Below are 27,288 nucleotides of genomic sequence, written 5' to 3' on the forward strand. Positions count from 1 at the left end.
GTTATGCATCTTTGCTAGAGTGATGTTGTTTCCTTCTCAGTGCACGATAGCAGGAGGAACACGACATCAATATGCCTTATTGGTGGTGATGCCAACTTTGATCACTTGGTTAAGGTGTCTGCCGGATTTTGCCTCTGTAAAGTTACTATTTTTCCCATTGTGGTTAGTAAACATCTCTTAAGGCAGCATGTAAATACCCTGTTTCTTGTGATTCTTTTTCTCTGTAATGTTTTTAATTTATAGTATTATTTATATATCCTTGTTATTAGTCCTCTTTTTGATATATGCTTCATAAATATCTTACCACCCTCTAAAGGCTTGTTTTTTTCACTCTCTTCATGTCTTTTGATGAACAGAAGTTCTTAAGGTTAATATAATTAAAATTGTCATTTTTTTCCTTTATGGTTACCACTAATTGTGTCCTGTTTAAGAAATCTTTACCTCTTCTTCAGAAATCAGTTCTCTGGATATTTTGTAGGAGAGAAGGGATGTTACCTTATGAAATTTCTATGTGATCAGTAGATTACAAAATGGAATGTGAGATGCCAAGAGGTTTCAGTCTCTGGGATAGAAACAGGTAAAATCTTACTGGGAATTAGATTAAGCTGGTCAGTGGTCTCCCTCAGAGGTAACTAGGAATTTCTAGTAGAGGAAGAGCTTACTAATGAGATGTCAAGGATTCAACCAAGAAGGCAATCAAAGAAAAATATAATAAGGTAGTTCAAAAGTCATGTAAACATGGAAACAGTACTTATGATATCTTTGACTTAGTTGACATTTAATGAACATTTTTTGTTTAAAAAAAAGGAAAGAAAGAAAAAAAAAGAAAAGAAAGCTTTACCTACCCCAAGGTCATGATGACATTCACTTATATCTTCTTCAAAAATATTTATTGTTTTTCCTTTCATGTGGATCTACAATCCATCTGCAACTGATTCTCTTTAAGGTAAGTATCAAGATTCATTAGTTTTTCCCAGTTTTACTGAGAAATAATTGAAATACATCACTGTATAAGTTTAAGGGATGTGGCATGATGGTTTGATTTACATATATTATGATATTCATTATTTTGTAATATGATATCAATTGACCCAGCACATTTATGGAAAAGTCCGTCCTTTCTCCACTGCACTGCCACCTTTGTCATAAATCAAGTGACTATGCATAAAGGTCTGTTTCTCCCTCTCTTCTATTTGTCTTTATGTCTGTCTTTGTGTCAATACCATGCTGACTTAAATGCCATATTATTATGTCTTGACATCTTTACATTTCTGACTTCGATCTTCTCCTTCAAGACAGACTTGGCTATATTTGGCCTTTTGCATTTCAGTCTAAATTTTAGAATCAGTTGTCAATTTCCATATGCACATCATAAACCCATGATAGGATGATTTGGATTGTGTTGAATCTGTAGATCAATTTGAAACCATTATATATTTATAATATTGAATTCTTATTATGAACATATTTCTTCCCCCCATTTAATTAGATCTTTATTTCTGTCAGTAATGTTTTATAGTTTTCAGTGTAGTGATCTCGCACGGCTTTCATTAATTTACTCCTAAGCATTTGATGTTCATAATTTATTTTTAAACTATGACTACATGAGAAAAGCAGTGTTCTCCGTGGGAGGAGATTTTACTCCCAGGACACTTTTGGCAATGTCTGGAGACATTTTTAGTTTTCACTCTGGACGTTGGGGCTACTGACATCTAGTGTAAAGGCCAGTGATGCTGTTGAACAGCATACAATGCCCAGAAAGTCTCCCATAACAAGGAATTATCCAACCCAAAATGTCGATAATGCTCCTCTCAAGAAACCTTGGTATAGTAAAAAGAATTTCCAGAAAGATGTCACTTAATAGTCATTCTTTTATACGTATTGTTTTTGGATTTTTGTGTTTCCTGCAGCATAGTAGTTTACAGTGACTTTTTTTGTTGTTGTAATAGAGTTATTATTTACTACTGGGGTGTGAATAAAACTTGGCACTTTCAGATGTTTATTAAAGGATGTTATAATTGTTAAGAGATAATTCTCCATTGGTTTTGGGTTACTGTTCATCTTCTGAGCAAATGGCATTAACAGTTTAGTTGAAGGATGTCTGCATAACAGACAACCTTGGAAAGATAAAGACAGAGAGACTCCCTATAGAGATATCTGGAGATGTCTCTCCCTAGCGGTATTCCAGGGCAGTAAAGCTACAGACCTCCGCCTTACTTCTCTGGAGAAGATTTGCTTACATTCTAGGGTGATAAAAGATAAAACTTCTCTCTGGGATGATGGGCCGTGTTGTTAGCAGTCCCCTTGGGAGATTAGGAGTTTCCTAGGTTTCTCAGCTATGACACAGATCACTGTGTGCCCAGTATCCACCTGGACCTGCCCCTACACTGCCCCCATGGGACTTGGAAGCAAAAGGAAACCTATGTTGCTCATCGTTCTGTGACTAATAAACTATCTAAATCTATTTGGCTGAATTTGTAAAAGTGTGTTAAATTCACCTAGCAGTTGCAGTAATTTCTATTGCTTAGGGATTCCTTGGCAATGACCCATTAGCAAGGTCTACTGCCAATTAGGAAGGAGTGGAGGCACCTCTAATGTCACAGGTGTGTTTTCTCTATCTTGTAGTGCTGATGTAGTTTGGGTAAGAGAAAACAGTGTCTCTATCAAAAGTTCCCAAGACCTGCCCTTTAGGGGGCTGGTCCTGAGACATTCAGAGAGACTAATAACTGTCATGTCACTGTCAATACTCAAGTTCACAACTTAGTTGTAGCCATCAAAGGCCCAGCTGTGTCTACCGGGATACCAACGGCAACAGTATAAGGCTTCGTTTGATCCCACTCAATATTTAAAACTTATTTCCTGGAGGCTGGGTCCCAGTTTTGCTCTGGAGGTCCTAGGTCCCCTGCAATGACTGGATCTTTGTTACTTAATGAGGTTCAGCATACCTGGCTCCATTCCCCCTTCTTGCGTGAGGTTTCGCAGACATCTGGTGGACCTTTCCAACCAATCTGGCATACCTATCCAGACTTGCCTGAATCTAGCAGTCACCAGAACCATAAATCAAGCTAAAACCCCTGTACAAAAATATAGTATAGGATGGGCCATCATGGTAACTCACCCAGTACTATTTGCAGCTTCTGTGATTTTATGATCGCTAACATAAATACAGTCACTTTAGGGCTGTCCACATCCACCTGGAGTATTTGTGAAAACAAATGAGACCATGTTGATTCCTATGATCATTTTCATAATGATGGTTTGACTTCATGAAGCATGAAGTCAAACAGTATATGTGAGCTGCAGATGGCAGCGGGAAAGGTACAAGCTAGAAGAGCAGATGTTTTAAAAAGTCAACAATCTTGAAGGAAAAATACCTTCCCTGGCAGTGACCATGCTTCTGAGTCAGATGAGGGGTAGAGGTGGGGCACTTCCCTGGAGACAGTGATCTGCAAATGCATTGTTATTTGACTATCAAACCACGCTGAAGTTTATATTGATATAATGCAAATTACTAACCTGCCTGTGATCAAATCAGCTTGCTGTTTTGGTTGAGCTGCAGCAGCTCATGGTAACCAAAACAAGTTTTGGAGAAGAAAAACATGGTGCTCCCTTTTTGAGGCATAGAAAAGGAAAAATAGCAAATGATTCAGCTTTTTTTTTTTTTTGATATATTTCCTGTAGAATATTAAACTACCTTCTGTTGGGGAATGGAGTTTAGGGTATGGAGTATTTGTCACCTTGGCTCGCTATGTTTATCTATAAGGCCAATGTAAAGTTCTAAGATCATACTATCTAAAAGTGAGATACATTGGGCAATAGCATATTCTAAATACCAGCAAAGTTCATTAAATAAAGGTTATTACAGTACCAAAAGAGGACTCTAATCAAAAGCTTGTGTTAATCTCAGGCATGTGGCTCATCTGCTGCCATGCAGTGCCTTACACGTTCCTTAGGAGCCCAGGCCGGAAGTGAAACCAGCTGTGGTGCTGCCTCCATGGAGAGTGTGCTCTGTTGGCTCAGGTTTGAGGAGGCGGGGAAAGGGGAAGTCAAGTGCTAACAGAGGTAGATCTATCACTACCATTGGGCCCAGGAAGAGGCTGTCCCAAAACAGACCTGTCTTCCTGTCTATCTCTTTCTCACTGTTTTTTCCCTCACTCTCAACTTAGCAGATTGGAAAAACAGATTTTCTTCCTGAGAATCCCTTACAGTAGAGAAAATAAAATGGAATAGCATTGCTAAGAGAGTCACTTAAAATGGAGTCAGGAGGCCATTGAAGACGTGGGGCCTATGCATATTTTATGTATCAGCTCTTGGAACTATTGTTAAGTTCCTGAACTATTGCTAAACTTCAGCTCGAGCGCAATGAACATCCTGGATCAATGATTGCCTCATAGATATATATGAATTTTACTTCCTCCTCATCATGGTGACAAGACCATCTGCATTCTTCACCTTGAAAGGAACCAATCCATTCTGACAACCAGCACCCTTCATTTACATAATGGGCCTGACCAATCCCAACTAACATAGCCAATATCCTTCACTTACATGGAGGACCTTAATGAGAAGAGCTCTGATGGTTTTGCCCTTTATAAATCTTGCCTTTCTTTGTTGCCTTTGGAGCACGATTTAAGTTGCCCTCTATTGCAGTCCCACCTTTGCTCAAATAAATGCTTTTTATTTTTTATTACAGCCTATGTACTTTTTTAAATACCTTCTTGCAAATCTTTCATAGATCTTTTTTTTTTTTAGTTTTAGCAAGCCTAACACACTGCTATGATTTGTGATTGCAATGCCCTATTATATAACCTGAGGAATCATTGGATTCCACGGTCCCCAAATTGGTTTGCGCCTAAAGCGGCACTAGTTACCTGACAGAAAGATGGGGAGAAAGAGGAGATGGAAAACTGCTGTTCTTTTTGTAACAAGCCTTGTAGAACTTTTGCCTCTTAGAACTGTATTTGTAACTTTGATAAAAATAAAAGTTATATTTTAAAAAATTTGGTAGATGAGCTGAATAGAAGGGACACAACTGAAAATAGAATTAATGAACTTACAAGATTAACCCTAAGGATTCTCTCAAACTTAGAGCTAAAGAACTAAAACAAAAAAACAAAAACAAAAGAAAGGTTAAGTCACATGGAGAATAAAGTCAAAAGTTCCCACAGTATCCAGAACAAAAGAATGGAGACGCTGGAAGAAAGATAATAGAAGAATGTTTCTGAGTTTGGAAGAGATTCAAGGCTTCGGAGTGAACAGATCTGAGTGCCATTCAGGCTAGTGAAACAGGTCCCACTTTTAAACACATTCTTCAAGGGAAAGAGGAAATCTTGAATTTTTCTAGTGAGAAAAACTAAGCTACCTACACAGGAACAAGAATCAGTTTACTATTAGATTTTTCTTTGGGACCAGTGGATTCTAGGAGACAATGGAGAAGTATTTTGAAGGACGGTGGCAAAGTTAGTTTCCTTTAGAGCCCCCAAACATGGCGTTTTACATAATCAGGTGATAGCAAATATTATTGGTTGGGGAAGGGAGTGATTGCTTAAAAGTTTTGCTTTGAATTTTAATTTTATTTGACGGCGATCAGAAAAATAGCCAACACTAATGCAAAGCTTACAATGAACCAAGAACTATTCTAAAAATTCTACATAGATTGTTATTTAATCCTTATAACATAGCACCTATGCGGTTAAGTATCATTACCCCCATGCTATAGATGAGAAAACTGAGGCACAAAAAAGATAAGTGACTTTTTTGAAGTCATCAGCCAATAAATGGTAGAGCTGTGATTCAAAACTTATTTTCACTTTAGAATTTAATGAGGTTTTCTTTGCGAATAAATATTTTGTCAGTTTTTATAAATATTCAGCAGATGATTGAAACTAGATGCTTTCTCTGTGGTATATGGAGTCCAGTCCAGTCCAGTCTATAACTATTAATTCTACCTCATGAATATTCAGATTACTTCTGTTTTTTGGTTTGTTTCATCTATCAAAGACATAGTAGAGGCTGTTTAAAATTTACTTCTGCTTGATATTATAAAACTTAAAAAAAGTTTCTTCTTCTGCCTCTTAGATACTGTTTTCTACATTCCAGAATTTTTTTCATACTTCTATATACCTATTTATGCTTACTCATCTTTGACTGTTAAGAGTTTTATCCATGCTTTGCATTTGTTCCCAAATAGGATGAGCTCATTCTTCTTGGCTCCTAGTCTGTCTATTTAGATGCTATTAGTAGCTTCTTCTCAAATCTTAGGCTGGAGGATTGGTTACTTTCCAGCAGCCTAAAAGGATTGTGGAGGGAGCCATCTGGCAGGGAATGTCACCCTGCAAGGTTTTATGAAGCCATAGTCCCAAGGGGCCAAAGGTTATCAGATGACTTTTGTCTTCATGTCCTTCATGGTCTTTGGCCAGACTGGATGTGGCCGGCCATCCTCCTGAGATTGCTATCTTCAGAATCAGAGAAGAGCTTGCCAATCAGGCTAAAATGTACCCCTCTTTACGCGCCATAGGTCATTTCAATGAATACTGGGAAGGAAGATTCAGAAGTCGGGGCTAACTCTCCACTTTATCTGAAAGTGTTCTTGGTTATCTGTTGTGCCATAAAATAACACCCAAATTTCAAGGTATGAAACAACAGCAGTTATTTACTATTGTTATCTCTCATGATTCTGGCTATTGACTTAGCTCAGCTTGGTCATTCTCATTCAGGATCTCTCACCTGGCTGCCATGAGATGAGGATGATGCGAGAGTCATCTCGAAGGCCTCCCCATTCACATGTCTGGCACTGGGACTGGGAAAGTTCCAACTTCTGGGGCTGGAACATCCGGGGCTCTTCTGACTCTTTATCTTCACATGATCTGTTCATGTGGTCTTTGCAGCATGGTGGCTTTAGGGCAGTTGAACTTATCATTATATGTCTGCTCAGGGCTCCACAAGCATATGTTCTGAGTGAGAGAACTAGACAGAAGCTGTACCACCTTTTAAGATCCAGCCTTGAAAGTCACATAGTGTTACTTTTGCTGTACAGCCCACCCAAGAAGCCCACTCAGGTTCAAAGAGAGGGGACAAAGATGCCATCCCTTGACGTAGGGGAGGAGGCAGCATTTTAAAAAGAGCATGTGAGACTAAATATATTCTTGCAACCACTTTTTAAAAATACAATCTACCACAGGAAGTTTAATACAATTTTGTCAAATTGATAAATGATTATATATCATCAGTAGTAATATCAATTAATACAGACTCTATTCAACTAACTCATAGAGCTGTTGTGAGGATTAATTGATTAAAACTGTGTATCTAAAGCACTTAGAATACTGACTGGCACATAGTAAGTGCTTATACAAATGTTTGCTATAGTCTACAGTTAAGGAAAATTAGAAATCAATAACTACGGTGTTAACTAATTACCCTCCCCTGCCATTCTATTTTTCTTTGTCTATTCTGCTATTCACTTTCTTTAAAAAACCTTCTTGGTTCAACTCTCGTTTTGGTGGAACACATTATCTGAAAGCTTCTTAAGAAAAGATATGTGGAAGATAATTTTTTTAAATCTTGTATGTCTGACTATATTTTTATTTACTCCTACACTTGACCAATAGTTTAGATGGGTCTGAGGATTTATGTTGGAAGTAATTTTCCCTCAGAGTTATAAAGGCATTATTACATTGTTTTCCAGTTCATGTGTTGCTATGGAGAAGTCTGATACCATCCCGGACCTTGAGACTTTGTATGAAACCTCATTTTTCCCTCTGGGTGTTTGTAAGGTATTCCCTATGTCCTTAGTCTTCTGAAATTCATATCGTTTCATATAGATCTTCAATTTTAGTATAGTTCCCCTAGCCTTGTGTGGTAGATTAAAGAGGGTGGCAATTTTCTTTGTTAGTAACCCCTCCAACCCCCCTTCAGAGATGAAGCATAACTGTCCTTCCCCTGAATCTGGACTGGCCTTAGTGATTTACATGATCTATGGAATGCAACAGAAATAACATTCAGGGGCTTCCAAGCCTAAATAATAAGACCAGTAACTTCATCCTGGATCTCTTGGAGTATCCTTTGTGGAAGCCCTGAGCCTTCATGTAGGAAGTCTGACTTCCCTGAGATTGCCAGGTGGAGGGAGCACGCAGAAGTGCACTGGTCAACAGTGCCAGCTGAGGCCAGCCTTCCAACCACCCTTGCCAGGGTGTCAGATGTGTGAGTGAATCCTCCTGACTGGCCCATCTGCCAGCTGAATACCACCAAGTGACCTTTGTTGATGCCACTTGAAGAGGACAATTGCCCAGTTAACCTCTGTCCAAATTCAGCCCCTCAAAATCATGAGACAATAAAATAGTCAATGTTTTAAGTCACTAAGTTTTGGGATAGTTTGTTAGAGGTAGATAACCAGAACATTTTCATACCTGGAATGTCTCAGGTATGAAACATTCTGGAAACCGTCTGCGTTAATCCCTGCAGAGAATGTTTCCAAAATTCCACCCAAACGGGAGAGGGGCCGTGCATTTTGGGAAGCGGATGGAGGACTCTGCTTCCTGCACAGACTTACAAAAAATCCTCCAGTTTTTAATATTAACTATATACCCCCTTTCAGAAGTACGTGGTGCAACAAATTCCTGAGTATCTTGAGAAATTCTACAATATCATGTTGCTTCTCAGCTTTCCCGATTTTTATCTTAAGAGTCAGTTTTCCCAGGCCTGCAAAGTTCATTACCACCTGTCTATCTGCTTTCTGGTTTCCAGAGTTTTGTTATTTTTCCTGTCTTGTTCCCTTGTCCTTACGAGATTAGAAACAAAACTTACGTTGTTTTAGTTGGATTTCCAGAGGGAGCTGAGGCAAACGCATGTGTTCATTTTGCTATCTTTAAAGATTCCTTTAAGTCTTTCATTTCAACAATTAAATTAATTTTAAAAACACTCTGTCTTAGATCTATTTCCTCTAAGCAGAGCCTAAGATAGGGATTCTTGTGTAAATTTAGTGAGGGAATATTCTCAGGAGAAACCTCCCAGAGGAGTAGGATAGCACAGAAGAGGAAGCAGGGCAAAGATATGGTTTCTGCTGAAATTTAGCCTCAGACTAAGCCCTTTGGAACTCTGAAATAGGAAGAGAATCACAGGTTTATTCCTGGCCTTTTGTACCCCATTTAAGTTAGTTTCTGACTGAGGCTCCCCAACCTGGTCTGGGGGAAGTTATGGGCCAAAGGGGGCAGCTGCAAGCTGGGTGCATCTACGTAGTAAAGATGATCTTGTCAGGGGTGTTAAGAGTATTTTTAAAGGGATGCAATAGTCTCTCTAATCTCTCTGAGGAAATAAGTTATCTGTATTTAATTCTTTTTCTATTTGCCTTGTTAATTTTGCTTTCTCCTTAGTTCATACGCTGGAGCTCAGAAACTTTCAAGGTTTCAAGAGGAGGAAAGGGGCAAAACCAGGTCTAGAATCAACATCAGTCTGATTCTTGCTTTTAATTATGTCATACCACCTCCTTCAGCTACAGCTGAATGAAATCATTTAATGTTACCTCTCCGGCTTTCAGGGTGCTAATAGCCACTTGGATTTGGTTTGCTGGAGAGCAAACACACTCCCTAAAGCTACCTACCCTTGGTTAAATAAAATCAGAATTTGCCTTTAGACTCAACAGATTCAATCTGCAAGCGTTCGCTGAGCACCTACTATGTGCCAGAAACAGTACTGAGCATGGGAGCAAAGACCACCTAGACTCAGTTGGTGCCTTTAAGAGGCTTATGCGCAGTCAAGGAAGCAGGAATGTAAGTTTTAATGTGCAAGAGGAAAACGCAATGTGCCAATCTGATGTGACTTTCCACTTTGCCGGCCACAGCTCGGTTGAGCCTTGACGCTGAGAGAAAAGTGCAATTTCCCCGGGGAGAAAGCTTTGACTCGCGGCGGGACTCCGGCTACCGCGCGGACCTGGGCGCCGCGGGCAAGGGGAGGAGCGGGACCGGAGAGGCCGGGGGCTGGGACCTCCGTGGGCATGGGGGCGCCCGGGGACCTGAGACCCAGAAAGTAGAGGGGTTCCGACTCTGTGGGGCAGGAGCGGGGCGGGGCGGGCTGGGTGATCCCCGCGACCTGAGAGCCGCACTCGCAGCCGCCGGGGCGCGGGCACGTGCGGTGAGCAGCCCCGGCCTGGGGCGAGGCGGCCCCCACCGGAGCCGAGCACCGCGGTCCCGGCCCCTGCTCCAGGTGAGCCTCGCCCCGCAGGACTTTTCCGGTCTCGTGGGCAGAGGGACGACCAGGAACTCGGGCTCAGTCTCCACCCCGAAGTGGGGCGGGTCCGCCCGGGATAAGACCCGGTGTTCGGCCCGGACGAGGGTGTGACCTCCGTGGCCGCCGAGGACGACCGCAGTTCCGTCTCGGCACGAACGGTAAGGGGGCCCCGGGCGCGCGGTCCTGGCTTCGGGAATCCGGTCGGGCAGCCCCGGAGGCCTCGCGCGGACCGCCCGACCTGCTCCGCGCCCTGAGTGGGGGTTCCCGCCGCCGGCCTGCGGGCGTGGCCCGGGCAGCGCGGGGTGGAGCGGGAGGCCGCGGGCCGGCGCTCACTGCGGCTCGGGGTGGACAGGAGGGAGGCAGACGTGGCCTTTATCCAGAAGGACCTCCGGAGCAGCTTATACAGCTCAGGATTCCAGTTAGAGACCATAGCTGTTCTTTAATGAGTTCATGTGCCAAGCATTGTGCTGGTTTGGGGCGTTAAAAACAAAGGATTGAGTTAATATTCCCTGGAGCCGGCTCAGTCCAACACCCAAGTTTTACTTCATAATTCTTTCCTTGTTCTTTTTAAGAAACGTACTCCTTCTCCTGATTTCTTACCCCTTTTCTCCTTTTTTTGAATATCTAATGCCAACAGCACGGAACCTGACACATGGGAATCTGTGTCACTTGCCAGTGGCTCAGTCTCATTCTTTTGTTATGGCTTTGACCAGCTGGAGACTTGGGAACCAAAGAGATTATTGCTTTTTAACAATTTGCCCATCTTTAAGTGCTCCCTAAGTTGATGCGAGTTTTTTATCTGGAGCCTACGGGTCCAAAGTAACCCACACCTTACATGAATAGTGGGCATCTGCTTTCTACAGCTTCACAGTGAGAAGAATAAATAGAAGAATAAACCCCCTCTTGCAAATGATCCCCCATTGCCTATCAATTCTAGAACCCTCCACCTCCTCCTTACAATGCAGGTAACTCTATTGATAGCCAAGCCCTAGCTCTTTAGTTGCCAGGGAATTCTCAGACAACAGAAGGGTAGAAGAGCAAATAGGAGAGGAAGGGGGCAGGAATGAGAAATGGGTGACCATAGCCTAGCCATCCAAGACCTGCTTACTTCTCAGAGCCCTATCTAACCAGGGCCAGAGCCCCTACATTCAGCTAGGCTCAGGCGTCTGTTGCTTTCGGGACACACACACACATACACGAGCATGCACAAACACAACTACTGAATCAAGGCTGTCTATGCATTTCCCTCCTAGATGTTCTTGCATTTGTTAGAGATCATTTTTCTCTGGAAGAAATTTCGAGTGTAACATGGACAGTCAGTTCTGACCATGCCAGCTTCCCTGACCATACCTAGACTTGTGTCTTGTGGCCTGTTTCTTTGCTTATGTCTAGCTACTTGTTTGTTTTCCCCATCTTGCTCATCTGCTTGTAGACTAAGCTTGCTCTCCTCCAAGGGGGATGGAGGTGAGTGGCAGGTACTATGGATGGTAGGTGGTATGCCAGGGAGTACCTGAAGCTTCAGAATAAATATGCTGGGGGAGAGGATTCGTTTTGGGGTGTCAGTTTCACCCAAATATTTGAGTATAAAACACTTTTTATGTAATCACAGATATATTTTAGAATAGAATTCAAACTTTATATATCTTGTCAATATAAAACAAGAAACTTAAAAAAAAAATGTTTTGTAGGGGCTCCGGGCTGTGTTTTGGCCCAAATCGAGCCCGTTAGGGTTTGCTTTCACTGAAATTAGGGCTACTTATGAAGGCAGTTTGATAAGTGCTCCAGTGTTCTTCCTGGAGGGACTGAATAACAGCCATCCTAGGTTACGCATCTAATCTTTATTTCAACCTGAGGTAGGGTTATTAATCTTGTTTTACAGGTGAGGATCCCAAGGCTCCAAGTTGTGGTCCTTGGTGAAGGTCAGACCACCTGTAAGCTGTTTAGTCTCTCTGCTCCACTGTGGCAGCATCAGTGCTTGGTTCATAGTGATTTGAGGATTGATTTGTGGCTTCCTGGCTTATTACCTAAATCTTGACCAAACATTTCTCTTCCTCTTTAATTTTCTTCTTGTCAAGCTGACATGTGAGAGAGGGTTGAAAGAACTGGAGCTGTTTCGACTACGGAAGGTAGATTGAGGTGGGTGTGGGAACATATGTTAACAGCCCTAAATGATTGAAGGGCTTGGCTTGTGGATGAGGGAATCAACTCACTTTTTGTGGCACTGGGCAGAGGTGGGTAGGGGTTTTTTGAATGGTAGCTTCTAGTTGAAATTAAGGAAGTGACTTTTGAAACCTGTAGGCTGGGTGGGCTTGGAGTTTGCAAGAGCTCTTTCACAAGAGGTATGTAGGCAGATCCCTTTTGATGGAGCTGTGAAGGATAAAAGGCTAAACTTAGATGACATCTAAAGTCACAGTTTCCAAATTTCAGGTACATTCTCCAGGAAGCTTGTACAACATGCCGATTTTTTGCCCCACAACCAAAAATTCATGTCTGGAATGATAGGTTAGGACACAGAAACATGCATATTTTATAGGCTTCCTAGATCATTGTAATTCAGGTGTTTCTTTACCTTTGACAAACAAACTTTATGTGTATGCTTGATAAATAAAACATTAACAAAAACATATAGGACTTATGGGAATTTAGGCCTATTGTTATGCTATAAACTCTAGGTAATGTGGTAAATGCTGAAATTGTCCCCATTCTCAAGCTCTTTATTATACTCATGGCATCACATTCATCCCATAGTTTTATAGTTCTTAACAGCTCTAGACCAATATGGAGCTCCAACAAAAGATTTTTTTGTTTGTTTTTAAACTTAATTGAAACCGAGTTGGATTACCATATTAAGATTAATTTCCCTAAGATAAATAAGTACTGGGGATGTAATGTATAGTATGCTGACTGTAGTTAACACTGCTGTATGATGCACAGAAAAGATGTTAAGAGTGTAAATCCTGAGAGTTCTCTTCATGAGGAGAAACATTTTTTTTCCTTTTTTCCTTTTTATTATATCTATAATTTTCCTAGGGATTTAGGATTTCTCTTTAAGGCCTATTGTTGGTTTTATGGGGGTGACTTGTTAGCGTTCAGCTCTGTTTGGACTGGACTGAGAGCTTTTACCATGGAACCCGAACTACCACCTCTAGAGAATTCTTTTTAAGGGTTCAAGACATTTGAGGTCAGTAAATTGTCATAATTGCTTCTTGGTTCGGACTGCTAAACATAAAAACCATAGTGAATGTTTTATCCGTAATCAGCAGTAGAGATAAATTGCAGCTAAAGGCCAAAATGTAAATTACTCTGAAAAAGACCTTTAATGTTCCCCCTCAACACCATTAACCCTTTAAGGCCTAGTATAATACAACACAAGCAGCCTGACTTGTAACAGAGCAGGAAGTCCCATGAATGGCCAGTCAATCACTATAGATTCAAAACTCTGATTTAAGGCACTCACCTTCCCCTCTTCTAAGAAGTAACAGTAAGTTATTATCAGAAGCCAATGGAGAGGGGCCCCGTGGTGAGTGAGAGCAAGGTCCCTGCCTATGTGTAATTGAGCCATCTCCCCTGGAGAAAGTCCTTTGCAGATACAAGCCCAGTGGTATAATAAGCCCCCAGCATCCTCCCTCTCACTACTCACCAAGAAGGCGTTTTGTGGGTCCTGCTTAGCATCAGCTTTTGGTACTGTTATTTTTTGATGCTGTATAAGGACTTGCTGACAAAGCGGTTCTTATTCTCGTTAGTGTCACAGTCCCCTTTGAGAATCTAATTAAAATCACGAATCCTATCTCAAGAAAAATAAACACACATTAACATTTTTCATGGTTACAAGAGTTTATGGATAGCCATCTAAACCCAACCATGGACACCTAGCAGTTATGTAGTTTCATGTTAAGAATTGCTCTGAAATTGAGCAATGTTTGTCAAAATAAAAGAATGCCTTTGTTTGTTTACCTTTGTTCCAGCGATTTGAATTCTAGGAATTTATTCCAAAGATATGTTTAGACATCTGTGTAGAGACCTGTGTATAAGGATATGTACACTGCAGCTTTGTTTGTAGCAGCAAACGGTTATAAATGACCTAAATATCTATCAGTAAGGGACTGATGAAATTATGGAATATCTATGAAGTGCAATATTATGCAGCTCTTAAAAAGTGATGCGGATTGATAGGAATAGATATAGGATGACATCCAAGATACATTTTTTTTTTTAAAAAAGCAAAATATTGGTTTGCTTGGGTTGGTACCATTTCTGTACATAATGATGGAGGCCATCTGTATTCTTATATGTTTGTTACTGCATTAAATACTTATGAGAGGATACACAGGAAAATTACGACAATCGTTGCCATGGGGTTGGGGGTGATGTTCTTATAGATATATAAGGTATCTACTGTATACTTTTTTGTACTGTTTGAATATTTTTGTCATGTATTATCAGTTTTTTAAAAATAGAGTTACAGATATCACCTGCCCATTTTAATATTGTGAAGAGGAAAAATGAAACAGATTAAGAATGTATAATTATCAAATGTTCCAACCTTAAAATTAATATATGATCATATACTTCATTTGAATACAAAGAGCTAACATGCAGTTATTCCAATGAGATGAAGTAGCAAACACTCATTCTTGTCATACATTTCAATTTGATTATTTACTCATTTGGCTAAACTTCAAGCTGGTTCCCAAAAGAACATAAGGCACTTTGAATTGCATGGTGGTGTATTTAAATGATCTGATCGGTTTCACATGTCCTTAGCTGCAGAAGCAAAGAGAGGAGGTAGATGGAATAAGTCACAGCCTGTAGACTAGATAGACCTGCTAGGGCAGGGCCCTTTGTCAGGGGAAATTCCAGCACTGATATCAGGTCATGGAGCACTGAGGGACCTGGCCTTAGCTCAGAGCTGAACCCCCACTTTAGCCAGACTGTGCCTTAATCTGTGAGGGCTCTGCCTCTCTGTGTGCTGGAACCTTTGTACTGCAGGTATTAATAGCGAATGTTCACCAAGTGTTTCTATGAGCCTGACTCTGCCAAATACCTGGAAAGTTATTTTGTTAAAATTCCACCCATTTTAGGTGGATGCTACTTGTATCATCCCCATTGTACAGATGAGGAAACTGAGGCACAAAAATGTTGAGGAATTTGCTGAAGGTCACATATTAGCAAGTGAGAGAGCCAGGATTTGAATTTGGCAGTCTGGTTCTGTATCCTGTGCCACTCTGTAATAATATATAACGGGTTAAAGTAGGGAGTCAGCCAGAAAAGGCAGGGCTGAGAGATTAAGCTGACTATGGGGCTGGACTCTTTAATAGGGGAAGAGTCTATGTCCACACTACTTGTCCAAGATGAACTTGATGTTGATCTGGGTCATTCTGAATATTCAGGAGGTCCTGGCTGATAGGTGAGGATTGAAGGGCAGATTGGAGAGTGGAACTGGACAGTGTGGTCATGATTCTGGTAGCCCATCCCTGTGGAAGCAATATTTGGGGTGGCATCTAAAGGCAGGAGAGGCTGCTGGGCTATTTGGGGACTGGTCTTCAAAAGCTAGGCAGGGTGTCAGTGGTCCTTGCCTCTGGGCCCCACCCAACATTTATTCAAGCTCTTGTCTAGCATCCCAAAATCTGTCATATTTCTAAACTCTCCCCAGGTGATTTTTGTGTACACTAAGGTTGAGGACTTTTTCCAGATACCATGCTAGGCATTTGCAGTCTGTATTAACCAGGATCTTGTTGAAGTCATAGATCCAGACACAGTGTCCCGAGGACATCCAAGGCCTGAAGAAAGGGAGAAGTTGGCAGTCTGATGCTTGTCTTTTTACCTTGGAGGAAATTCTTTCTCTAAGCCTTTTGGCAAGTTTGTCTTTATTTCTCATTGACCAGAAGTGGATCACATGACCACTCAGAAACCAAGGGTGGCAACTGGAAGGAATTTGCCTTAGAACAGTTATTTCCTCCTGGGGTGAGTCCCGACTTCCTCGTTTTCTAAACCTGGTCCCTAAAGTCATGAAGGTTCTCCTAATGAGGAAGGAGGGTGTAATGGGGGCTGTATGTTATTGCTAATGCTTGCAGAAATCCCAGCTCTATAGTTACTACTATCTCAATTTTATGCCAGAATAAACTAGCCCTCATAGGTGGGATTAAATCTGGAGGGCAGATTAGGGACTGGAATTCTGCCCTTTGTTCTGCCTCCTCCAGGGCTGAATGATCTCCTCTACTGCCTGAGCCAGCAGCACCCACATATGGGAGGAGAATTGAATTTGGAGTTTCATAGGCATTGGGAAATAACAGATCAGGCCTACCAGGAGTGATGTACCATTGCTGTAGATAGTTTTGAGAACTCTATTGTTTAAATAATCTTTGGCAAATACATTTCCTAAGTCATGTTTGTGCAGATATTTTTTAAAGTGTTAATGTTATGCCCCGCCCCCTTAATATAATTCCTTCTGTTTTTGTTTTTTCGTTTTTGTTTTTTTTCCATTCCCTCATAGTTGATGTAAGATCATGAATGGGAATCAACACTTGTGAAGTACCCATGGAGGTGGTTTGGGAACCTTTTTAGGCATCAGTAGTTGGAATCTAGAATCATCGCTACAGAGCGGTGGTTCTCAATTTGAGAATGTATCAGAATCACTTGAAAGGTTCTTAAAAACCAAATTGTTGGGCCCCACCCCCAGAGTTGTAGATTCTTTGGATCTGGGGTTGGGCAGGAGAATCTGTGCTTTTAACAAGTTCCCAGTGATGGCGTTGGTCAGGGAACCACTTTCTCAACCACTGAGTTGTGTGAACTTCTTTTAGGTTGAAATACTGGCCTGCATTTACTGAAAAGATGAACATAATGAGATTTTAATCTGCACACAGCATATTCTGTCCTTTCCAGGTTCTTTGTGTTCCCTGTTAAAGGCACATGGGGCCTCCCGACCAGGGCTGTGCTTTGAGTGGACTGGATTCCCTGGTCTGCTGCACTCCCGGGAATCTGGGCCAGGCTTATTCCTCGGAAGTGAGAAGGTGGAGGGACAGCCACACACCCTCCCTCCAGGCCAACCTTGGTTGTCTGGGCACCAAAGGTGGCCCTAAATGTTGGTCTTAAAACCCCACTTTCACCTTAAAGAATGAAATTCTGATACATGCTCAAACATAGATGAACCTTGAGAACATGATGCTAAGTGAAGTAATCCAGACACAGAAGGACAAATATCTGATTCCACTGATAAGTGGTATCTAGCATGGTCAAATTCATAGAGACATGAAGTAGAATGATGGTTATCAGGGACAGGGTGAGAGAGAAATGGGGAGTCAGTGTTTAATGGGTTCAGAGTTTCTGTTTGGGAAGATGGAAAAGTTCTGGGAATGGATAGTGGTGATGGTTGCATGACTTTTTTTTTGAGTTAGCAGGTTGGATTTCTTTTTTTAAGTTAAGTTTATTAGTAACATTGGTTAATACAATTATATAATTTTCAGGTATACATTATAATTTGACATCTGTATATTCTATTATGTATTTTACTAACGTAAAAGAAGCTTCCTTCAGCTACCATCTATTTGGATCCCCTTTACCCACTTCCACCCTCCCTACCCCTTTCTATATATTTGACCCCTTTAAATTGTTCATTCCCTCCTTCCCCACCCTGTACCCTCTGGTAACTACTAGTCTATAGTCCATGTCTATCGTATGACATTTTAAATGCAATTAGTGCCACTGAATTGTACATTTTAAAAATGGTTAAAATGGTAAATTTTGTTATGTGGATTTTACTAGTTAAATTATGCTTTCTTTACTGTTCTGTCTCCCAGTGGTATGCTGGAGCATCCTTTGCATTCTTGTATCAGCCCAATAGAGCCAATTGTTACATTTTCAGGGTTTTTGTCAGCTGATTGTTAAATATAGCTATTATTTAAAATTAAATTATATGAATTTAGGAGTAAATAAATTAAGATGTAAATATTTATAAATATTACATTTAACTCATTACTTCCTAATTATTTGACTCCCATTTGCTATTATATATATGTTCTTGAGGTTACTTATGTCTGTTATGTCTGTGTAGGGGAAATACTATAAAGTAGTGTACTCCTGCCTGTCTATTCCTAACTCCAGGTTCAGTGACATTACTGTGGTAACTTGAAAGCAGTCATGTTGGAAATATTTACACCAAAGAAATGGCTATGAATCAGGGTTTTCTTTTCTCGGAGAGGCAGTGTTAAATTTATCAGCACACCTTTGGTCTCACTGTGTCTTATTGGTGGGGCAGGTGCGAGTAATTCTGTACCAGTGAAGCCCCAGCTATTGGGATCTTCTAGCAAAACCTTCTTTAATTGAATTCTAGCACTTCTAAATAGCCCTGCCTGGGGTGTTTTTGCAGTGCCTAAAAAAGAAGAGGTAGTGGCTAAGTTTACTAGGTGGGAAACAAGATGAGTCAGGTAGTAAAAGAGTTACTTTAACCTCCTGGGGCAAGAGTGTCCTCAACTGGAACATGAAAGGGGTGGGAGAAAAAGTAGTAGAAATTAAGTTCACTATTGTAGCAATGGGAAAGAGATTTTTTTAAAAAGTTTTTATTATGGACATTTTCCAACATACTCCCAAGTAGAGAATAACAAAATGAACCCCCGTATGCCTGTTCATCACCCCGCTCAACAATGATCAACATTTCACCAAAAAAGATTTTTTCTAACTGTTAGAGTAATAAGAGGGAAGAGTACAAAGGAAAAATTGGGTAAGTATGATTTAAAATTTTTCTTCCAAATATTTACTGTACTAAAAAGAGAACATTAAATTAGAAAAATACTTAATAAATTTTAGGTATAAAATTAAATTTTATAATATATGCATAATTTCTATAAATCTTAGTAAAGCACCAAGATCTTAAAAATGAGCAAAAAATGCAAACAGATCATTCACAAAAAAAGTTACAAGTAGGAAAAAAAGAGAAAGATTCACTATTACTGTTAATTTGAAAAAGCAAGTTAAACCAATAATAGTGTTCAATATTATACCTAAATATTAAATCATGAATAAATAAAGCAAGCAAGCATGCTTATGGCTGTCTGGGTTTTGGATATCCTTATAAATTTGGAGGACACCTGGAAATATTCATAATCATCAGATATCACAAGGAATAGGTCAAAAAAAGAATAAAATATCTACAAAGGTAATTACTACAAAGACTGTTGTCATAGTATAAAAAAATCTGAACAGATAGTAAGGATATTAAATAAATTATATCATTATGATGGAAGAGTATAAAATTACTAAAATGATAAATATGGTGATTGCATGGAATATGGAAAATTAAGAGGAGAAAGTAGAACACAAAATTATTTACATACTGTGATCACAACCGTGTTAAAAGATTGGAACAAACAAAATGAAATAAATGGTAAGTTTACATTGTTTTAAAATGTCCTTTTCAGTGCTTAAAGTTGATTTAATAATTTACACAATAAAATGAAAGGGGAAAATAGATGGTTGCTAAAGACCTTATAGTCTCTAAAATTCTGCGAAAGTTCATCTTTTCCGTTTGTAGGCAGTAGACAGATCCATAATTTCCAGCATTACAGTGGAAATTCTGTCTCTACCCGTGTTCCACTGCTCGGTTTGGGAAAGAAGTTTATCAGATCATCCAGGCAACTTAAATAATAACAACTAGAGGGAAGGAGAAGTTAAGATGAGGAGTAAACTTAGCACTAACTGTCCAGAGTCCACACTTAATTGTTACCATCGTAAAATCCCGAGGCTGCTAAAATAGAAATTAAACTAGACAATAGCTTTTCTGCCATGTATATTTATTATCCTTAATATTAAAAATAAATAAAAATTATTTTTAAAAACTATCATTTTCTGGTTTTATCATTTCTGTGATTTCTTGAGGTGTTAATATAAAATTTTCCATGATTTCTGCAGGTAGTCTCCATTTCTTTTAGAAAGATTCATGTTGGAGCATTCTATTTTTATGGGAAAAAAAAATTTAGTTGAAACCAAACAGTAATGAAAAGAATGATATTTGGATATGATTTGGTAAGTTCTCTTAAATACACATGTGTTTTAAAACCTAAAATCTTTTGCCATTTAATTAAATAGAGAGAGGAAAAGGATGATCATAGAAAATTAATCTTGACCTTGATGTGCTGAGTATAGAATATTTAAACCGAAATCTTTAGTCTCAAAGGATTTATTGATATTATTATGCTGGTCATTTTTCTCCTATTTAGAATGTTATGTTATTCTACCAAATAATGAAGATGCCCAATAGTTTCCTAACTGTTTCTTCTGAATAATTAAATGACTTATTTTCAGGGATAGGCTTTTCCTTTAAATATTCTATGGCTTTGTCTTTTTTCTCTTATTCTCTAGTATTTTGTTATAGCGTGTTTTCTTTTTTCTTTTTTTAACAAATGGTAAATGAAGGCACTAAGAAGATAAACATGTTTTTTGTGAAACTAAAAATGATAACCTGATTATTTATGTAAAGTGTTCAAAACAGTAACTGATGCAATAAAGTAAGTGCTCAATAATAGCTGTAATAATTATTAAACAAGGTGAGATGTCTGGAGCAGTGCTATGCAATAGAAATACAAAGTGAGCTACAAATGTAAGTTTGAATTATCTAGTAGTCACATTTAAAAAGTAAAGACAGGTGAAATTAACTTTAATAATAGAAATTATTTTATCCAGTAGACCCAAAATTATCATTTCAACATGTGATCAATATAAAAAGTTACTAATGAGATATTTTAAAGTCTTCTTTTCATACTAAGTCTTAACAACTTGGTGTGTAGTTTGACAGAACATCTGAATTCAAATACTAAATTTTTATCAGAAATACTTGTTATGTGTTTAGGTTTCATAAAATTTAGTTTTCATGTAGGCTAACATGCTCAAATTATTTCAGACATACTTAAAAATTTTCTGATATCTGAATTGAGTACCAAAAAATGATTTTCCTTTAATATTTGCATCCCCATTGAAAAAACTGGTTCATCTTTTTTAGAATTTGACTTTTAAACTAAAAGCATAACACTTTTCAACTGCATCTAAGTTAACTTACTAACTCTTATGCCAATTCAGTCTCTCTTATTCCACATCAGTGACATGCATTGGTTTTAAATTTTTTAAATGTGTCTATACTTATTTTTTAAACTAAAAAATAATAAGCATTGAAATTTAATTACAAGTACCCAATTTACATAGGTAATCACTTAACTTGAATGTCTGTAAAACATATTCAAATATATACATTAAAAATGTTGCATCGATGCAAAGAAAAATATTCAAAGTGAATAAACCTGTTGACATCAACTAAATTGGTGATGTGATTAGGTGTAACACTCAAAAAAATGCAACGTGCCTGACATGTGCACTACACAATGCAATGAGTGAAGTAAAATGTAGCCCAACCAAAACATTAAAGTTGTGTGTTATGAAAAAATATTTTCTACTGCTTCAGTTTTAAATTTTAAATTTAATTAAAATTAAACAAAATAAAACATTCAGGTTCTCAATTGCACCTGCCACATTTTGATTGCTCAGTAAACCACATGTGGCTTGTGGCTACCGCACTGTACAGCGCTGGTAAAGAGACTGCGTCTATTAAAGGACAAAGTGAACAGAACACCTTAGTCCCACCCTGTGTACCTCTTTGTGTTGGCATCAGCTTTAAGCAGGAGAGAAAATTGTTTGTACAGTGCCTGGTCCAACGCCCAGTTTCAAGCTAGTTTTCTCTTTGTTCCTCTCTGCTTCTCCACGGTGCCATCTTTTCCTACCCCCAATGCCTGGTCTTCTGAGCTAAACAATAATAATAATACAATTTATTTATATATATGTATAGTACTTCCCAGTTATTATCTGTTCCATCGTATTGGTCGACCTTGGAATTTTGGTCTCAAGATATTGCAGCCTGTAGTTTGTGATTCAAAAGAAGAGGCCAGATGTGACCCAAGTGCAGTTGGACATATGAAAGCTCCTGGCAATAGGACAGATAAGAACAGGGTTCTTATTGGTCTTCTCTCCCTGTATCCACTCTGCCATCTCAGTGTTCACCCCAACACCTGTTGGCTGGTTTAAGGGTAAGTAGAGTCAGTAATAGGTCCACCTCACAGTTCCTCAACTCAGGTGGTAGGCTGGGGTGGGGTTTTCTGGATCAATCCCCATGGAGAGGTATAACCCATTTCGCTCTCTCTCCCTCTCCCTTTCCTCTACATCCATCTCTCTCCCATCTGCCTTTACTTAGTTTCACTTCCTCTCAGCTTTGACATTTCATTAGTTCTAGTCTTTTCAGTTTGATCATGACTTTCTTATTTTCCTCCCCTTGCCTTCATGAGATTTTTAATAAAAAAATTGGGAGAGGCTGCATCAGAAATAGCAAGTTCCCTATGTAAATCAGAAATCCCCTGTGGAAGATTTTTAACAGTTCTGTTTTTGTATTATTCTGCCAGAGTCAGCTTGAATTCTGGAAAGATTTGTAAATAGAACCCTGCTCTGGCCCACTGAAGGAGTAGCTGATCCAGGGGGAGGGGGAGTTGTCCACAAAACCAGAGTATTTTCAGGGCATGGGAGGAGTCAGAATAAAGTGGAACACTTGAGAGCAGTGTTGATTCTCTGCTCACTTCCAGATCTCCGAGGCTGACCCAGTGCAAATCTGTGAAGGAAAACTCTGCTGCTTTTCTTGTTCATCTGGGAAGAGTTTTCTTCCCTCGTGGGCAAACAGAAAGGTGATGTTGGTATGGAAAAGACCGGGCACATAATACCTGTTTTCCTGCCTACAGGCAAATAAGATCTAGCAGGACAACAGGAAGCCTGGCTGTGAGTCTGGCTTTCTCCCTGACCCTGCAAATCCCTTCCCTCCTATACAATAGTCCCCACAGATCTGTGGAGGGTAAGTTCCAATACTCCCAGTGGATGCTTGAAACTGTGGATAGTACCGAACCTGATATATACTATGTTTTTTTCCTATACATACATACATGTGATAAAGTTTAATTTGTAAATTAAGTACAGAGAGAGATGCACAACAATGACTAATAATAAAATAGAACAATTATAGCAATATAACATACTGTGATAAAAGGTATGTGAACATGGTCTCTCTCTCTCTCTCTCTCTCCCCACCCTCTCTGATAACTGAGATAGCTACTAACAGGCAAGTAGCATATACAGCCTGGATACACTGGACAAAGGGATGATTCACATGCCGTTGGGACAGTAGGACAGTACGAGATTTCATCATGCTACCCAGAACTGCAGGCAATTTAAAACTTTTGAATTCTTTATTTCTGGAACTTTCCATTTAATATTTTTGGACTGTGGATGACCATGGGTACCTGAAGCCATGGAAAGCAAAACTGTGGATAAGGGGAGACCACTGTACTTTAGTTTCTTATTTGGCCAATCTGTCTGTTTCTTTTCTGCATCGTAAGGATTTTGTAGAGAAAGATGGAGTAGATTTTAGTTTCTCTGGGAAAGATTATGAGAAAGACCAGATGCTAGATATAACAAGGTGCTCCTCTTGTTACATCCCTAAGACTTCTGATTGCTAAGACAAGAGAAGATATCAAGAGTACTGGTTAATCTTGGAATTTGGGTCTCAGGATATGGTAGCCTATAGTCTGGGTATAGTTCTTAAGGGTTATGTAATTGTATTTAAGTACATTTACATGATTTTGCAACTATCACCACCATTCTTCCACAGAACTCTTTTCATCTTACAAAATTGAAACTCTATACCTGCTGAACTATAACTTTTTATTCACCCCTTCTCCCACCCCTTGGCACTACCATTCTATGTTCTGTCTTATGAGTTTGGCTACTCTAAGTACCTAATATAAGTGGAATCATACAGTATTTGTCCTTTTGTGTCTGGCTCATTTTACTTAACATCATGTCTTTAAGGTTTATCCATGTTATAGCATGTATCAAATTTCCTTCCTTCTTATGGCTAATATTTTATCGTATGTATGTACTGCATTTTGTTTATCCATTAATTCATCAGTTGACAGGTAGGTTACTTCTATCTTTTGGCTTTTGTGAATTATGATGCTGTGAACACGGATGTACAGATGTCACTGAGTCCCTGCTTTCAATTCTTTTGAAAGACTATATATATATGTATCTGGAAGTGTATATACCCAGAATATATACCCAGAAGTGGAATTGCTGGATCATATAGTAATTATTCTATTTTTAATGTTTGGAGGAACAACCATGCTGTTTTCCATGGTGGCTGTACCATTTTATACTCCCACAAGCAGTATACAAGGGTTCCAGTTTCTCCACATCTCCACCGACACTTGTTATTTTGTTTTGTTTTGTTTTGTTTTGTTTTGTTTTGTTTTGTTTAATAGTAGCCATTCTAATGGTTGTGAGGTGAGTTCAGTGAGTTTTGACAAATGTATACATCCGATATCGCTACCCTAATGGAGATAAGAAACATTTCTATTACTCTCCAAAGTTCTGTCTCTGTGCTCCCCATCTGCCTCATCTCTACCCAGAATCACTGGCCCCAAGCAACAGTGTACATCAGCTTTGCTTGTTATAGATACTTTGTTTGGTTTCATTCACTCAGAATAGTATATATTTATCAATGTTGTCTTTTACGGGTAGTGCTTTTTTTATGTCCTAAGAAATCCCTGCCTACCTCAAGGGAGAGAATACATTCTCCTATGTGAATGGAAAATAAACCCCAGTGTGACTGGAGTAATCAAAATTATGCTAATGTTTCTTTAGAGACTACCATGGGCTCAGAAGCAAGGGGAGTGGGCCCTTCTTGGAGACTAGGCTTCGAGGAGGTCCAAGGAGCCAAGGCAATTAATATCAGCCCTGTGGCCACAGCAGCAGCTAGTTCAGTTAAACTCAGCAAGGATCCTTGTGGTGCACTGTGTGCAAGGCATGGCTGAGAAAGTTGGGGCCCAGAGTGGGAATCTGGTGAGCACCGGGGAAAGTGCTTAGAATTCAGACAACTGTGAGGATGATGATTTTGTCAGAGGATGGACACACAGAGAACCTCATTGACTTCATGGCCAAGAGAACTGTAAGGGAAATCTGGTTTGACATGTTGGTAGGTATGAAAGCCTGAACTTTGCACACTACAGATGTTTTTAATATGGGTAGAGTTGGTGACCCACACCTTAAACAGCTCACTAAACAGGTAATGCTAGAATATGAAGATGTGGTGGATACTTGGAGAAAAGAATAATAAAAAGATAGCTAACATTTCTTGAGTACATAACGTGTACACTTTTCTAAATACTTCACATGATATAATAACTTGATTAATCTTTGCAACGACTCTATAAAGTAACTATTATTGTTAATTCCATGTTACCAATGAGAAAATTGAAGTACAGAGAGATAAGAACTTACCCCAAATCATACAGCTAGGAAGTGTGTATAAGAGGTTTCTAAACCAAAAGTGTTTGGACCGTGAGCTCCAGCCACTTTGTTATGAAGGAAGGATGGTGTGGTCTTTGAAGGAGGCTGCCCTCCCTGTCTGAATGGCCATCATGAGAAATTAGCAGTCAGGCTGTGAAGTTGGCTATCCCAACTCCAGATTTGGACCTTCCTGCTGCCATTTCTCATCAGAAGGATGGCTAGATTCTCTCATGCTGGTGGGAACCTGTGCTGCCCACACTGCCAGCACCTGCCAGACCTCAGACAGAGGAGCAAACAAAACAAGTTATTACCATGCATATTACCCAGAAGGCAGATCCACCGCTTACCTGCAGACAGGGCTGTTTCCTGCCTATAAAATGAAGGAGTGGACTGGGCACTCTCTAAAGTCTTCTCTACCCTGACCATCCAGCACCGAAGGAAATGAGCTCTCAGGGAGCAGGCGTTTCCCCACCCCTCCTATTTCTACTTCCCCTTTCTTCGTATAGTTCTAGCTCAGCTTTGGAATTGCTCTCTCGCCTATGGTTAGCATAACATTTTGATCTAAAATAGGGGAAAATCAACTCTGGAAAATCAAGAGAATAGTTGTGTTTTAAGTCTAGAGGGGCACTGCCGCTAACAGCATAAGTAGCTGCCATCTAGGACTTGAGAAAACATGTCGTAATTGTGCCAACAACATAGCTTTCAATGAAAACCCATAGTGTTTTTGGTTCATAGTAAAAGCTACAGGAGCTATTTCTGGCATTCCTTCTCTCCGTCCCTACTGGTGCACACTGGATAATATTGTTATTATCTTAACATGGCTAGCACTAGGAAAAACAATCAAATAGGGTCATTATTTCTAAGCTCCTTTAACACAAGCTCCAGAGCACAGAACAAAATACAAGACCAGCTTTCCTGATACTGAGCCATTTAGCAGTGGCCAGGCCTGTCCCATGGAGGAGTGAGACCCATGACCAGAGGGAGGCTAAGTAAAGGCTGGGAGACGACCATCCATAAAGGTTGTAGAGGGTCCTTGCAATGGGAAGGAAGTTCAACGGAGTCACCAACAGCCTCCAGGATTTTTATTTTTAAAGATAGGCTACTCTTGAACAGACAGGGGTATATAGGGTATATTACATAGGGTAGAAAGGTGGAAATTAAAGTGTTTCTTTTAGTGCCTAGACCAGTAGCAGGCATTCAGATAATGTTTGTTGAATGAATGGACGTGAAATATTGGTGAAACTATCATGTTAATCTCATGATTGTGAGCAATAATCAGAGTTAACAGCATGTCAGCTTTTTTGTTTGTGTGGTCACTGGCCTTAGAGGAGGGGAATCCAATTAGTTTGCAATTGAAAGACAGAATAGTTCAAAAACACTACCACCAACAACAACCCAGCCAACAAGAATTTCAGAGACCTCCAGTCCACAGATTGTACCAGAAGTCAATCAGATAACAAAAGAAAATCACTTGGGAAAATTTGAAGCACTATGCTAGGCAAACTGAATACAGCATGTAGAGAAACAAGGTTAGCGTAGCTCCATGTAGTTTATTAGAATATGTTTTGAGTTGTGCCCTACCCGCAGCTTGTGCCTGGGGAAACTGAGGTATTAAGTAAAGTAGAAAGACATAAAGCAAGGCAAGCATTGAACAAAGAGTACAAGACTTTACCATCTCTCTCAACAATCAAGGCTACC

The 27,288-nt window shown here is 39.6% G+C and overlaps 1 protein-coding gene across 3 annotated transcripts in view; it reads left to right on the top strand.

The window, feature by feature from the left end:
* The first annotated feature begins 10,247 nt into the window (after nucleotides 1-10,247).
* ANXA4 (annexin A4) overlaps nucleotides 10,248-27,288 on the top strand; it is a 53,909-nt gene continuing 36,868 nt past the window's right edge. The window contains exon 1 of one of the 3 annotated variants that reach the window (XM_039852348.1): nucleotides 10,248-10,382. The gene's annotated coding sequence lies outside the window, so the exon portion shown is untranslated. Of the gene's footprint in view, nucleotides 10,383-20,148; nucleotides 20,242-27,288 lie in introns of those variants that run through there. The other 2 variants (XM_039852350.1, XM_039852349.1) reach the window with 2 other exon arrangements.

This window comes from Pteropus medius, unplaced genomic scaffold (assembly GCF_902729225.1).
Source record: "Pteropus medius unplaced genomic scaffold, Ma_sr-lr_union100, whole genome shotgun sequence".
In the NCBI taxonomy this organism is placed as follows: domain Eukaryota; kingdom Metazoa; phylum Chordata; class Mammalia; order Chiroptera; family Pteropodidae; genus Pteropus; species Pteropus medius.